The sequence below is a fragment of the Lissotriton vulgaris genome, chromosome 1_1 (assembly GCF_964263255.1).
Source record: "Lissotriton vulgaris chromosome 1_1, aLisVul1.2, whole genome shotgun sequence".
In the NCBI taxonomy this organism is placed as follows: domain Eukaryota; kingdom Metazoa; phylum Chordata; class Amphibia; order Caudata; family Salamandridae; genus Lissotriton; species Lissotriton vulgaris.
Window position 1 is genome coordinate 528,582,493 of NC_141685.1, and position 16,765 is coordinate 528,599,257.

The following is a 16,765-nucleotide window of genomic DNA, read 5'->3' on the forward strand; positions in this document are numbered from 1 at the left end:
GAAATCCACTTGCACTTCCTAATCATCAATGAACCCTTGTAGCAGACAACTATGAACTCCTTCAGGACCTTCCAAGATGTTCCACTTGAAGGGGAATGAAGAAGCCAGTCATCATGGTACAGCAAGATGTAGAGATGTCACCAAAGGAAGTCATCTTTGTTTGTACATACCCTTAGGGCAGAACCAAGGCCACTGGAACTCATATCCTCCCGTTCATCCTGTGAAATTCACAAAAAAAGGCTCTCTTCATCAGCATGGTATAAACCACAGAAATCAATGTTTCTTTCTTGACTGGATTTCGTGATCTGAGTCTCTGGAAGTGCTACAAAGAATTCGATCTGATAGCCGACTCTGATGATCTTAAACACCCAGATATCTTAAGTGCAAGTCAAAGACCTTACAGTGGAACCTTCTTAGACTCAGCACCTAACATAAAATCGCCCCAGGTGATATTTGTTACCCCCACTGGTTTCACAGGGTTTTGCGTGCACACTAAATAGCACCCACTGTAACAATGCTGATTCCCTAGGGATCGTAATTATTCAAAAATAACAGCACAGGTGCACCACAATTGTTTCTATGAGACAAATCAATATTCAAAATACAGTTCCAATGAGTCACGGAGATCGAAGTTCCTCAGTTTTATTCCTTTATTTCAAAATAGAAAAAATGAAGCACCATACAGCTGACGCGTTTCGTCCCTCAAAGGGGACTTCTTCAGGGCTTTTACTGATTGGAGAATCTTGAAAATGTCATATGAAATGATGTAACGGATAAGTCAAAAGAGATCAGATGAAATTATGCAACAATAATGCGAAGTATAAATGGTGAAGACCACACGAATCGTGAAATGATGTATCCGATCGGTAAAGTCAGCGTCCGTCCCGTAGTGACCAGAATCTGAAAATGCCTCTTTTAGGAAGATAGCTACTAGAAATGGGGGTCTCTAGTTGGCAGAGGTAGGTTCCTTAATCAAAATGGGGACCCTTGCTTCCAGTCAGGGAAAGGGGATACACACTTTAGATAACCAATGCTCGTCCCCTAGGTAGCTTGGCACGAGCAGACAGACTTATTCCAAAGGCAATGTGCAAAGTATTTTCACTCAAAACACACAGTAATACAGTGAAAACACCACAAATGAACATCCCACCAGTTTAGAAAAATAAAGTATCTTTATGTAAGCTCAATAAAACCAAAATTATAAAAATCCAACATACATGTAATAGAAATATGGCTTTTCAAAGGTTTCAAGTGACTGGGTCCCTAAAAAACTAGGGAAGTGTGATTTCTCCCCAAGTACCTATAGATGTGTCAAAATTCACAAGGCCAAACAGCTGCAGAGATGGGAAGCATCGAAAACAAAGATATGCGTCTGTTCCTGAGATCTTGGGGAGGAGATGCGACAGTTCTGCTGCATGCAGAAGAAGTGATGCGTCGAATCCCGTCTGTAGGGGGAAGTGATTAGTCGACTCCAAGATGATTCTGGTCCGCGGGTGATGTGTCGGGAAAACTTGCCGCACAGGTACGATGCGTGGAAATCTGGAATGTGGCAGCATTGAGCAGCACTGCATCGGTTTCTTCAGCCTTGATCCCTCAATGTGTCAGTTCTTGCGGCCGCAACAGGGGCTGCGTCAGTTTTGCAGTGGCACAGCAATGGGTGGAGATTCTTCTAACACAGCGGTGCAGTTTCTTCAGTTCTTCTTTCCTTCCAGCTCCGAACAGCAGGAACAACCTCTAGAGACCAAGAACTGGAACAGGCACCTCCTGGCAGGTTAAAACTATCAGCAACAGAATTCAGGGGAGCTGGGGGTGAAGTCTTTGTGTCCCTGAGACTTCTGAACAGGAGACCAGCACACACAGGCCCTTAGAGATCTTCTTCAAGCAGGTTCAAAGCAAAGTTCCAGTCACCCTTTCCTTTGCAGAAACAGCAACTGCAGGTCAACTCGACACAGCACACATCAAAGGAGCAGTACTCCTCCTCATAGCTCTTCAGCTCTTCTCCTTGGCAAAGGTTCCTCTTGAGTCTATAAGTTATCTAAATTTCTGGGGTTTAAGGTCTACTATTTATACCCCATTTTGTTCAGGAATTTGAGAACAGTTGGAGCAAATCAAACACTCACCCCCAGTCAACTGATCTGGGTTTAACCCATCATCATTCTTTAGCTCACTCCACCACCCCAGTTCAGACATGGCCATAAGCAAGTCATTCTGACCCTGTGCCTAATGGGAACAGTCCAGCCCGAACTGCCAAGCCATGTCTTCCCTGGACCGGAAACTAGGTGTTGACTGGATGGGTTGTCTCTGACTTTATTGGTGGGTGGAGATGTCCCCTACCACGCTCTGCCTTAGCAGACTCCTGAAGGCTTGACACTAATCTTTTGTGCACCCAAACAAGCTCTAGACAGGAAATTCCAAATGCCTCCAGAACCCTCTCCTACTTCAAAGCTGGCACCAAGTATAAATATTAGACACTCAGACCCAACTCTTTAGTACATTTTGGACCTGGGGATACTACAAAAGAAGGACTGCTGTGGTGTTCCACTGCCAGAGGGACTACTACTCTGCTGCCCTGCTGCCTATTGCTCTGCTTGCTGAGAAGTAGGACTGGACCTTCACCCTTCATACCAGGCTGCAGTGACTCCAAGGGTCAGCTGGCTGAGCTACAGGGACATAAAACGCCCAAAAGGCCTCCCTGTATCTGCCCAGCTGACCTGCTACCTGAACCTGCAATTGGACCAGCAACTTTTAACTGCCTGAGCCCTGCTGACCTCTGTTGGAGTTAGATCCTGATCACCAAGAAGTGTCCCACAGGCCTTGGACCCTTTGTTTGGCATCAGTTGAGCTCCCTCTACAAGAAAACGAGATATCCTGAAGAGTTGGGCTGATCAAGAATGGGCGTGTTCATGGCAAGATCTTGCTGCCCATGCTACTCGGCAACGCGAAGCTCCAGTGAACAAGCGACAATCAGTGATACACAGCAACACAAGATCTGCATTACGCATCGACAGCCCGTGGTGACCACCAATGCGAATCCCCAGCAATGACTGTCCACGACTTCCGACACATTGCCCTTAAATAAAGGCTGACTACTTTTTTGTGCCAGGCTTCCAGAGGGTTACGTACAGCTTAATTAAGGGCCTGCTTATGTTTCAAACTGACCAAAAGTGTGGTTTTTGCTTGAGTAGCGTTTCACCCCCTCAACCAGTAACCCAATTTCCTAAAATGTACATTGATTGACAACAATGACAACACTAGATCAGCATTAATCCTCTTTTCTACATCAGTTAATGGGAATTCCTGTACACAGGTCACATGAGGTTCTAATAATCATGAACTTCATTGGCACATGCCCACAACCCCACCATAAGCCAAACTTTGATTTGACAAACAGACAAGTCATCAATATTTAATAATAATGCTTGTTCTCCATTCTTTATCATTCATCATTTTAGGTTTGTTTAGTGACATTAGTGGTTCATCCTCATAAGGACTGTGAGGTGGGTTCTCACCTTCCTCAACTAATACTCCAATTTTTTAAAGTAATGTTACTAAGGCTTTCTCTGGCCGCTACAGTACAAAAAGGGGAGATGAGCTAAGCTGTTTAAGTGAAGTAAACCTGCAAGTATATAAATACGGAATCAAGGCAAAGGACAGATGGCCATCCTCAAAAATATTTCTTTCATCTGCCCACAGCTTACAGTGACATCACTCACTGGAACCTCACTGGGGCCCATATAATGACTTTCAAATTTCAATATGTCTTGGTTAGGGGTCCAAGTCTCAGAGCTAAGCTTACCAAACCCACTGTATGATCAATGACCTTTTAAGTAGCTGCTGCAAATATCCTGAACACATTTTGGAATCCCAAACGCAGCCACCATAGGTGAAGAAGCACCTTGGAACACAAACTGCAAGGGCCTTCAGTAATCCAGACAAAATAGCATTGTGGTGACAGGATCACTCATACACCACCAAAATGAAGGACATTTTGAGCCTTTTTATAGTATTCTCTACCTTTCGATGACACGGCTCCTTACTTTACCAATTTAAAGTTCAAGCTCTGCCACAAAGATTTCCTAATCCTCTCTTTTTAAAGTGATTTCAGTCGGTCAGTGACAAAACTTTATTCAGCTAATCACGGCTATAAAAGTACAGATAATGAAACATTTCATAGATATAGCAACACCTCAAGATTCAGAACATATCAAGGGTAGAGCAGTTAGAATACAGTGGGCACTACATAAATGGCATACTAACCATAAAACACATAAAATATATATAAAAAAACTTTAAGGTCGTATACTAAAAGTGTGGAAAGTTACAAATTAGGGGATTGGAACCTAAAGGCTAATAAACAAAAGGAGGAGAAAATACACTGAACCATATTTATTTCTGACCCCAGTGAGTAGCAGACAAAATGTCCAGTGCCAGCAAATGTACTCATTCTCGAGCTTTTCCAGTCGCTCAAAAGCCTTCTTATAGGAATTTGTTTTAAAAGAGCGAAAGATAGGACACGCAAATAGATTACTGGCATGATCACATGGAGGCAAAATACAATAAAGTACAATATACTTTTAGTGGCAGTGATATTACATGGACATTTAGGCAGTCGTTCTCCCTAACCTAAGTTCAGAGAGAAAGCAACTAATAGGTGCAAAAGGCTTATTCGTAGTTATGTTTGTTATGTTATGTTAATTTCGATTTATATAGCGCCAAATCACCAACAGGTCTCTTAGCGCTTGCTTTGGGAACCCGTCCTGGCTTTCCCTGCGAGATATCCCCTACTGGGTATCCCCAAGGTGAAGACCAGGCATCCCATCGTGGTGGGGCCGTAGTGGAGATTAAGCAAGCTATTGCCCAGAGTTGCAGAGTGTGAACCCATGATTCGAGTAGGCACCGAGGCGAGAATTATCGAGTCCATGGACATTTTGAGCTCAAGACCCTGCCGCATCGGGAATTGTACCCTGGTTCTGGGTCTGACCTCTGCATCAGGGTCTGCCTCCTCTAACCAGTGAGCCACACTTCTCCGTAGTCTAGTTAAATAAGACCTAAGATTCCCATTCGGAAACCAGGAAAGGTAAGGCTCATACCCAAATATCTGACTGATAGGATTATAAGAGTGGCTTGCGTGCAATTTATCAAATGCCACCTGGGGGGCTCTAACTTGCCTGAAAACAGCCCTAGAGTCAACACTTACTGGATTTTTGGCATATTTCTACAAGCCCACCTCTAAAAATGTGTTCTTTAGATAACTAAGCGAGGTTATGGTGAGAGCATCCATGACACTCTCTGCAGTACTTAAATCTCCACACACCTGCCCACGGGTAGTTTAACTCCCACCTTAAGTTTATTTCACGCAGCCAAGAAAACAACCAGTCAGAAGGACTTGCTTTGCAATTGACGTGGAACTAAAATCTAATTTGAACCAGCGACCTTGGAGGTGAAAGGATCCCCAGTCCATCTGCTGCTTCCCTTTAATTCATTACTGCGGTGGAAGCTGAGCACCTGCAGTCTAGACTGGCTGAGCAGGTAACATGCATCAGATGTTAAAGAAGGCAAGTGCACTGACGTGCATGTGGGGGGTGGGGAGGGTGAAGTGCTTTCAAAGGTGTTAGTAAGATATTAAAAACTAACCTGAAATAACACTATCCTGATTCGGGTGAATTCATTCACCACATTTTCTTCCTTTTGAAATACAGTGAATGTAACATCTTGAGCTCCACCATTCTTTTTATGATTAGCATCTTGTATAAGTAATGTACATCTTTGGTTCAGATAATTCACAAATAACTTTGAATAAAGCATGATCTTATTTGTTAGGCCATTTTAAATTTCCCTTTCTTTTAGCGAGGGACATTTAAAGTGCAAATATCAGGGATTCTTATACCATGAGACAGTTGCAGAGGTTCAGAGTCTGTGTCACTAAATCATTGGGATCAATTGTGTTGAGTCTTAGAATGGTGTTCATGCTTCTGAATATTCATTCATATCAAGAGAAAAGGTACACATCTGTGACTGGATACTCACACAAGCTTAAACATGGAGACACTTACTGCACTCTTTGCTAGGTAGAGCTCAATGATGGAATGAGTGTTGGAAAGAAAAATTGAGTCTAGAAGATGCTGAGATTTCAAACTTGCGATCTATATCTGATGTTATCAGGATGTCAGTCCAGCAGTGCAGAGGGAAGGGGTTCTTTCTCCTTCTGTTAATTTTGTAATCACCTAATTCTGACAGGGAAGAGTTTGGAAACTCAGGAGGAATGGTGAAGAAGAAAGCTAGAAATATTAACCACTGAGTAGGTGTGAACTTCTAAATTGCCAAATGTACTTCTGGGTCACTAGTTGCAGAGCACACTTAGATGCACTACACATACATCTGTTTGCTTTGCAATAATTCTAAATTCTATTGGGTCTCTAAGTTAGAACAGAACACCCACCCAACCCTGCATCCCACTGTGTGGTGCTCCTTTTCTAGAAAAACGTTTCTTAGCTTGTCCTAGTCTCTTTATTATCTATTGTTTTAACACTTTTATCTGCTGTTATTCATTGGTATTTGTCTCCTGCACATGCTGGAGAGCAGCACAGGTATGTTGGTTAACGGCTGTTCTCATGACCTTATCATTCACCCAGAATTTGGGTTAACAGGCTTGCTCTAGTGCAGCTATCTCATTACACCATAGATATTTAAGTAATATCTGCTTAGTGATTTGTCCCCCTTACGTGTACTCATTTAGTTTTCAAACCAAATACCACCTGAGAATAAGTTAGTGCACTAATCCTGAAGCAAACACTATTCCAACATCGACCTGTGACAACAAGCTCCTATATTTTCTCTCGCCCTTCCCTGTTTTGACCTTCTTTCTCCTGTGAAGTATTTCAGTGGTTGACCCCTTTAGAGAGATTCACTAACATCTGTAACTTTCAGCAGAACTACATCTTCAGCTGAAGCTTGACTTTTATTTAATCAACACTTTTTATTTCCTAGTTTGTTACTTGTAATGTTTTACTAGTAAAAATAAACTTTAAATGATTTAAAAAACGATCACAAAAAAAATAATTTATTCTGGAAAAATGGGGTAGGAAAGGATCAGGGAAAATGGTGGTTATTGGGTACATGCAACTTAAGACTTTTAAAAAACAAGAAAGGAGATAACAATGCAAAAAATACCATATCAGATGGGGCAATAGGCTGAAAAAGAAAAATAGGATGGTATAAAGAAAGAAGCGGGTATGGTGTTACCCCAGAAAGGAAAAATAGAAATAAAGTGACACAAAATAAATAACAAGAGTAAAGGAAATAGGATATAACAGAGGGGAAAATAATGTGTTAAAAATAAGAAAATACAAAAAAGAAGCCATAAAATGTAAAAGTATAGGACAAATTACTTACCTTTGGTAACATCTTATCTGGTAGAGACATGTTCTAGCCGCAGATTCCGTGCCTTTGAATTTCCCAGGTGTCAGACTGGTTCTGGAATATTTTCTTTGAGCAATACCCTTGTGCATTGGTGGCGTCGCCTGCCTCCATGTGACATTGTCTCTGCTGTTGTGGCATCTGTGTCACCTATATAGTCACCACCTCGGTACGCTGGTGTCAGTTACTTTTCACGACTTTCCACGGCAGAAGTGTGGAGCCAAGAAGTACATTGACATTGGTGTATTTCTCAACAAATAGGGCCCTGAAAGGAGGTCAGCCCAGCCCCTAAAAACCTATCCACAGTGTGGGCAGGATGGGTGGATGGGTAAGGAATCTGCAGCTAGATCATGTCTCTACCAGTTATGGAATTATCAAAGGAAAGTAACTTGTCCATCTGTGTGAGACGCCTAGCCGCAGATACCTTACCTTTGATTAGATACCCAAACAGTACCATCCCAGAGGAGGGAATACGGACAAGTTTAGATCAGGAAGTCCTGCAGGACATAACAGCCAAAAAGGTCATCCCTTTGGACTTGACTGTCCAGGTACTAGTGATTGGCAAATGTGTTAAGGGTTCCCAGGTGGCTGCCTGACAAATGTTGAGAACACCATGTTGCAACACCATGGTATCAGCATAAGCTGTGCTGGAATGAGCCCTTAAGCCTTCAGGGTGCTGCATTTTGGCCAGAGCATTGCATATTTTGATGCAGAGGATGTCTCATTGTGAGACAGTCCTCTTCTGCACCGCACAACCTTTCCAGTGTACCCTACAAAGAGTTAGTCATCCAACCGAAATTCATTAGTGCGGTCAATGTAGAATAACAACACTCTTTTTGGGTCGAGATGGTGGAGTCACTCCTCTTCTTTAGAGGGGTGTGGAGGAGCGTAGAAAGTGTGCAAGGTGACCGATTGGCCTGCGTGGAAAGGTGTTACCACTTTTGATAAGAAAGAGGCCCTAAAGTGAAGCACCAACTTATCAGAGAAGATGGTCAGGTAACGAGGCATGAATGACAGAGCCTGCAATTAAGTTCAAGTTCAAAAATTTGTATAGCGCACTACTCACCCAGAGGGTCTCAAGGCGCTTTAGAGAGGGGAGGGGGGGTACTTTATTTATCGAATATCCAAGTTGCTTTCTGAAGGAGAGGTGGTTCTGTGTAAGGCGGAGGTGGGTGGGGAGAGAATTCCAGGTTTTGGCCGCTAAGTAGGAGAAGGATCTTCCCCCCATGGTGGATCTGCGCGGAATAGCAGCGAGGGCCTGATTGGACGAACGAAGTTGGCGGGTGGGGGAGTAAAAGGACAGGCGCGTGTTTAGGCATTCGGGTCCTAGGTCGTAGAGGGCTTTGTATGCGTGGGTGAGGAGTCGGAACGTTATCCTCTTGTTGACGGGGAGCCAGTGGAGGTCTTTCAGGTGACCGGAAATGTGAGCCTGGCGGGGGATGTCTAGTATGAGTCTGGCTGAGGCGTTTTGGATGCGTTGGAGTTTTTTCTGTAGTTTGGCTGTGGTTCTGGCGTAAAGGGTGTTGCCGTAATCCAGTCGGCTTGTGACTAATGCGTGGGTGACCGTTTTTCTTGTTTCGGTGGGTATCCTGCGGAATATTTTTTTGAGCATGCGTAGGATGTTGAAGCATGATGAGGAGACGGCATTGACTTGCCTGGTCATCGAGAGGGAGGAGTCCAGGATGAAGCCCAAGTTACGTGCGTGGTCCGTTGGTTTGGGTGCGTTTCCCAGGGCCGGTGGCCACCATGAGTCGTCCCAAGCAGAGGGGGATAAGCCTAAGATTAGGACTTCCGTTTTGCCCGAGTTCAGTTTTAGACGGCTGTCCTTCATCCACTCTGCAACATCTTTTATTCCTACGTGTAAGTTGGTTTTGGCGGTGCTTGGGTCTTTGGTGAGGGAGAGGATCAGCTGGGTGTCGTCGGCGTAGGAGATGATGTTGAGGTTGTGTAGGCGCGCGATGGATGCGAGGGGACTCATGTATACGTTGAAGAGGGTGGGGCTGAGTGATGATCCTTGAGGTACGCCGCAGATGACTTCGGTGGATTCTGATCTAAAAGGGGGGAGGCGGACTCTCTGTGTTCTTCCGGCGCGGAACGAGATGATCCAGTCCAATGCTTTTCCTTGTATTCCGACATTGCTGAGGCGTTGTATGAGGGTGCTATGACAGACTGTGTCGAAGGAGGCGGAGAGGTCAAGTAGGATGAGGGCAACTGTTTCCCCGTTGTCCAGAAGTGTTCGAATGTCGTCTGTTGCTGCGATGAGTGCGGTTTCGGTGCTGTGTTTTGCTCGGAAGCCGGACTGTGAGGGGTCGAGGGATTTGTTGGATTCGAGGAAGGCGGCTAGCTGATTGTTGACGGCTTTCTCGATGACTTTGGCAGGGAATGGGAGGAGCGAGATGGGACGGTAGTTCTTAAGTTCAGTGGGGTCTGCTGTGGGTTTCTTCAGAAGGGCGCTGAGTTCAGCGTGTTTCCAGCTTTCCGGGAAGGTAGCGGAATTGAGGGAGCAGTTGATGACGTCTCGGAGATGGGGTGCCATGATGGAGTTTGCTTGGTTGAAAATGTGGTGGGGACATGGGTCGGTAGGCGATCCTGAGTGGATGGTGTTCATCAGGCGGATGTTGTCTTCAGTGGTGATTGGGTTCCAGGCGCAAAGGTTGTTAGAAGGGGGATTTGGTTCAGGGGTGGGTGGAGTGGACTGGTCTCCTGATTGGTTTTCAAAGCTGTTATGTATGTCGGCGATTTTGTTGTGGAAGAAAGAGGCTAGGGAGTCGCAGAGGTCTTGGGATGGGGTGATGTCGTTGGTGCCGGCGGTGGGGTTGGTAAATTCTTTGACGATGTTGAATAGTTCCTTGCTGTTGTGGGCGTTGTTGTCAAGTCGATCTTTAAATGCTGATTTCTTGGTGGATCGGATCAGTTGGTGGTGTTTGCGGGTGGCGTTCTTGAAGGTGGACAGGTTGTCATTGGTTGGGTTTTTTCTCCAGGCTTTCTCGAGGGTGCGGCAGAACTTCTTGGATGTCTTAAGGTCATCGTTGAACCAGGGGGCTTTTTTGTTACTTTGCCTTATTTGATGGTTTTTCAAGGGTGCTAGTTCGTCGGCGCTGTGGGTGATCCATTGTGTGAGCTTGGTGGCAGCCTGGTTTGGGTCCGATGATTTGGCAGGAGGGTTTTTGTGGAGCGAAGTGAGGAGCTGGTCGGTGGTAATTTTGTTCCAGTTTCTTCGGGGAATTGGTTGTGGGAGGTTGTGGGTCGTGGTCTTTTTGTAGTTGAAGTGAACGCAGCTGTGGTCCGTCCAATGGAGAGCTGTGGTGTGGTTGAAGGAGATGTGCTTGCTGGAGGTGAAGATTGGGTCGAGCGTGTGCCCGGCGTAGTGGGTGGGGGTATCAACAAGTTGTATTAGTCCGAGATTGGCCAAGTTGTCCAGGAGGGTGGTGGTGGTGGTGTTGCTGTAATTTTTCTTTTCCAGGTGGAAGTTGAGGTCTCCTAGTAGAATGTAGTCCTCAGATGAGAGGGCGTGTGGGCTGATGAAGTCAGTGATGTCTTCGCTGAATTGAGTGCGGGGTCCTGGTGGTCTGTAGATGAGGGTGCCTCTGAGTGTGGTTTTGGGGTCGGTGTGGATCTGGAAGTGAAGGTGTTCGGCGGCTGCGAGTTGATCATCTGCGCTGGTCGTGATGCGGATGGAATTCTTATGTACGATGGCGATGCCTCCTCCTGTTTGGATGGTGCGGTCCTTTCGGATGATCTTGTAGCCGTCCGGGATGGCTATGGCGATGTCAGGAGCTGATGAGGTATTCATCCAGGTTTCTGTAAGGAAGGTGACGTCCGGTGATGTGGTGTCGAGAAGGTTCCAGAGTTCAATGGCGTGTCTGTGGACCGAGCGGGTGTTGAGCAGGATGCACTTCAGGTGGGGGCAGCCTGATCGGAGGATCGATGCTCAGATGGAGAAACTCAGGATACCAGACTCTCAGTGCCCAGTCCGGAGCCATATGAATGACTTGGGCCCAGTAACACCTGATCTTCTTGAGCACTCTGGACACGAGTGGTATTGGCAGAAAGGCATACAGGAGCCTGTGCTGCTTGGTAAACTCCAACGTTGACAATTGCTGACATTGCGCACTCTTGGAGGAGACCAACAGATCTAACCAAGGCTCTCCCCACTGCTTAAAGAGACCCTGCAACATCTCCGGATGAAGGCACCATTCATGATCTGCTAGGCACCAAAGGCTGAGTTTGTCCATTATGGCGTGTATAATTGCCAGAGATATGCCCTGCTGTTTCAGCCATGTCCATAGATGCAGGGTCTCTTGACAAAGGGTTCACAACCCCTACCCACACTGTTTGTCTCAGTACCACATGGTGTTGGTGTTATGCGTGAACACTTGAACCACCTTTCCCTTGATTGAAGGAAGAAAGGCTTTCAATGCCAAGCAAATTGCTTGTAGCTCCAGCAAGTTGATGTGAAGTCCAGATTCTGCCTGAGACCAGAGTCCTCTGATCGCCACCTCTTCAAGATCGCAGCCTGTTGTAATGTAAAGAAAGTCAAGGTAGTTGTAGAGTCGGTTTTATGAAGAAGGTTTATTAAGACTTAGGAACAGGTAAGGGAAAGGATGCATAGTAACAATTCAAGTCACAACATCTCCCCATCCCAGAAGTGATGCATCTGTCACTATTGTATGGTCTGGTTGGGGAAGGGAGAGGATACTGCCTCTGACCCAATCGTGGTCTGTTAGCCACCATTGCAGGTCCTGTGCAGTTCTCTCTGAGATCTGGACCATATCAGAGAGATTCCCCTGATGCTGCACCCACTGGAACTTCAAGTCCCACTGCAGAGGCCACATATGCCATCTGTCATGTGTCACTTGCAGGATGCAGCATGCCAGAAGGCCCAGCAGCCTCAGAGCCATTCTCACTGAAATCCAGTATAGAGGCTGAAACATCAACACAATAGCGTGAATATCCTGGACTCTCCATTTGGAGGATAAGCCCGAAACTGCACAGTGTCCAGAACAGCTCCAATGAAAAGGAGCATCTGAGAGGGGATCAGGTGGGATTTTGGCACTATGATAGAGAACCCCAGTAAATGCAGGAAGTTTTCCGTAGTCTAGAGGTGGGAGACGACCGCATGGGGCCAACTCCCCTTCAACACCCAGACGTTGAGATAGGGGAAGACTCGAACCCCTGATCTGTGCAGATAAGCTGTGACCATTGTCACCATCTAGGCAAACACCCAAGGGGCACTGGTAAGGCCAAAGGGGACCACAGTGAACTGAAAGTGCATGTGGCCTACCGTAAACCACAGGTAGTGCCGATGGACAGGCAGGACGGGAATGTGGAAATGGGTGTCCTGCAAGTACAACGCTACCATCTAGTCTCCTAGGCAGACAAGACCAGAGCCAGAGTGAGCATCTTGAACTTTTCCTTTTTGAGGAAGCAGTTGAGGGTTTGCAGATCTAGTTTAGGACAGAGGCCCCTTTCCTTTTTCTGGGCCAGAACATAGCGTGAATAGCAACCACAGCCTACATCTGGCTCCGGAACCCTCTCTATGGCTTCCTTGGCCAAGAGAGTCATGACTTCCTCCTTCAGCAAAGTCAGGTGAACCTCCATTGGCCGGTCATAAGTTGGAGGCATGGATGGTGGGGTAGTCTTGAAGGGAAGGGAGTAGCCCCTTTGGACTATCTGAAGAACCCATCTACCAGACGTGATGTCCTGCCAGTGGTGGAGGTAATGGCTGATCTTGCCACCAACCGGCCACCAAGTTCTAGAAGGGCCAGACTAGGAAGGTTTGGAGGCTCAGGTTGCAGGGGGGTGGTGGACTGACCCGAATTCGGGCTGCCTGACCCACAGCTGGAATGGCGCCACGCGCATGGCCGTGCCAAAGTTGCTGAACTTGCAAGGTCATGTGGCTGGGGTATGGATGGTGCGGCTGAAAACCTTTTCTGTAGCCATGAAAGGGTCAAAAGGCAGACTAGGGATAAGTGGCAACTGAGAGGCCTAAGGACTCCTCCGCAGCCCTGGAGTCCTTAAAGTACTTGAGCACCATGTCTGCCTTCTCTCCAAAGAGACGGGTGCCATTAAAGGGAATGTCCATGAAAGAGGCCTGGACATCCCCCGAAAAGCCAGAAGTCCTCAACCAGGCGTTACATCTAACAGCCACTGTCAATGAAATCGCTCTGCCCAGTTAGTTAGTTGTGTCGAGTCCACAACGGATGGTGAACTTTGCTAAATGTATCCCGTCAGATAACTCTTAGTAGAGGATGGCTAGGTACTCCTCAGGGACATGTGGCAGCACTTTCGCAATCGTTTCCCACAAAGGGTGGGAATAAAGGCCCAATAAACATGCAGTGTTCACTGACCGCGATGCATGGCTTGAGGAATCAAACATTTTCTTACTCCAACTATCCAGCCTCTTGAATTCCCTATCTGGGGGTGCAGAAGGGAACACACCTTGAGAGATAGAGGCTTGGAACACCAAGCTTTTGGTGATAAGGTGGTTGGTGAGGAAAGATGGGGCACCAGGTGCAGGGCAATGGCGTACAAGGTGCTCAGTAAGACATCAGTTAAGGCATCTTTAAAGGCAGCAAGGTTTCCGATGAGGAGACACCAGGCTTTAGGACTTCCATCAAGATAAAATTTCAAAAGACCAAGGCAGCAGACCAGGTCAGGCACTACAGATCCTTTAGTTCTAGATTCTGGATGGTGCAAACTTCTTCCTACACCTGCTAGCATTAGGTGTATAGATCAGAAATACACAAAAACGAAATGGAAGGTGCACACAATTGGAGTCAATAGAAAATGATGTATTAAAGTATCTTCTTCTTTATTTAATAGTATTCATCAGACATAGGCACAGCCAACGCGTTTCGTTCCATTTGCCTTTAAGGAACTTCGTCAGGGCGAGTTAGTGTAGTTAGAGCTGTCACCAATTTTGGACAGAGAAATGAAGATCAAATGGCGAATACCAATTGCGGGTCAGAATCACATAACCTTTCGGCTTGTAAAGATGAAGCCCACCTTTAGGCTTGTAAAGATGAAGCCCACACAGGGCGAGCTTGGGTTATTCCAACTGGTGTCCTAAGATCATGTTCGAAGTTCACCAAGACTGTCTAGAGTCAAGTTCACGATCAGGTGATGTAAAAGGTTGAATTTTTATTCCACAGAAATTCTAGTGGTTCCCGTCAGGAAATTCCTTTGATCCCCGCAATGTCGTTCTCCGAGATGGACGAGTTATGCAGATGTAACTGCCACCAGTCCGCAATGTAGTTCGGTGTTCGTGGCAATAACCACAGAGCACCTGTAGTAGGGTGCTCGTGCTCCGCAGTCCCGTTACCAGTGGTGTCCCGGACGCCACTGGTAACGGGACTGCGGAGCACGAGCACCCTACTACAGGTGCTCTGTGGTTATTGCCACGAACACCGAACTACATTGCGGACTGGTGGCGGTTACGTCTGCATAACTCGTCCATCTCGGAGAACGACATTGCGGGGATCAAAGGAATTTCCTGACGGGAACCTCTAGAATTTCTGTGGAATAAAGATTCAACCTTTTACATCACCTGATCGTGAACTTGACTCTAGACAGTCTTGGTGAACTTTGAACATGATCTTAGGACACCAGTTGGAATAACCCAAGCTCGCCCAGTGTGGGCTTCATCTTTACAAGCCTAAAGGTGGGCTTCATCTTTACAAGCCGAAAGGTTATGTGATTCTGACCCGCAATTGGTATTCGCCATTTGATCTTCATTTCTCTGTCCAAAATTGGTGACAGCTCTAACTACACTAACTCGCCCTGACGAAGTTCCTTAAAGGCAAATGGAACGAAACGCGTTGGCTGTGCCTATGTCTGATGAATACTATTAAATAAAGAAGAAGATACTTTAATACATCATTTTCTATTGACTCCAATTGTGTGCACCTTCCATTTCGTTTTTGTGTACTTCCATCAAGATGTTCATCTTGACTGCCAAAGAAGGGAGCTCAAGGCCCTGGACCTCAGCTGCCCTTCGCATCACCATAGAGTATGATGCTCCCTCCTCCATAGCAAGGGATGTGGAAGAAAAACTGGCCAGAATCTGGAGGGGTATCAAGTTCACTGGCCATACCAAATTCCCCACATCAGTCCATGTCATGGTAAGGCTGATCTTGTCTAGGGTCCAGCAAACCCTCCCAATCTCCCTCCATTCCTAGCCCTTCAGAATAGAACTGAGGAAATGACCCAGAACCCAACAGTTCTATTGGTGCCGGTATCATCGCTGGTCGGTGCCGATCGGACTCTGGATCATCGTGGATAAGAATGGGGCTGGCACCACCAGTGGGCGTCTGCGACGCCGGGAGTGTTGACGTCATGACAGGCACCGGGGAAGATAGCATAGGTACAACTGGCGTCGGTCTGGATCCTTCACCGCTTCCAAGGGGGGCATAGGTGCAGGAGCGAAGCCACTGGCACGGAACCCAATGGAGCCCCCTCTGAGCCTACTGCGACCGAAGACACGCTCCGAGTGGGAAGGAGAAGACTTGGGGCTCCTGGAGCTGTGCCCGGACCTTCCTCTCGACCGGGACAAATGACGCGGTGCAGAGCGATGGGCCACAAGCAACTTTGAGGACCACTCCTCAAAGCTTTTGGAGCCATGGCCTGGCAGTCTGTGCACGACTTCAAGTCGTGGTCGCACTCGAGGCACCAAAGACAAACCAAATGTGGATCCATCATCGACATGGCGCGGTGGCAGGCGCTGCGCAGCTTGGATGCGGAGGTCTTCTTGGACATGTGGGAAACATACACACCAAATTGAATTCGGCAAAATGTCAAAAACATTAAAAAAAGCCTGTCAAAAAATGTGACAGAGGGTAGATCTCTTCACAAATCTCCGTTGGCTGGCACGTAAGGAAAAGAACTGACGTCAGCGCGCCCAAGGGTGCCTTTATAACTGACACGGACATCACAACAGCGGAGACAGCGCTGATGACGTCATTCTAGTACATTGACTTAGCCATTCTAGGCATGGAGTATCATTCCTGCATATGCTACGTGTTGTGCTAGGCTGTGTTTTCCGATTAAACTTAAATAAAATATCGAGACGACAAAGAGGGAAGAACTAAATGTGCAAGTTTGCAATCTTTCATTTGACTTGCGTTTAGTGGCCTATTCAAGGAGATCCTTCTAGAATTCGAACTTCTGTAATTTGTAATATGCATTATGAATTTCAAATACAATGTCTATGTGGCATAACTCGGCGAACAACGTGATAGCACACCAAACACTGCATTTTACCAATCAAAGGAAATGGCAAATGTCTTCTGGCGAATGCTTCATTATTTCTAAGCTTACTTTTGTAATGAGAAAAAAAGTCTATGAATGT

General features: G+C 46.4%; 1 protein-coding gene across 1 annotated transcript in view; it reads right to left on the bottom strand.

Moving 5' to 3' along the window:
- Nucleotides 1–16,765, bottom strand: part of VAV3 (vav guanine nucleotide exchange factor 3) — a 1,223,230-nt gene that overhangs the window by 430,926 nt on the left and 775,539 nt on the right. The window lies entirely within an intron of this gene.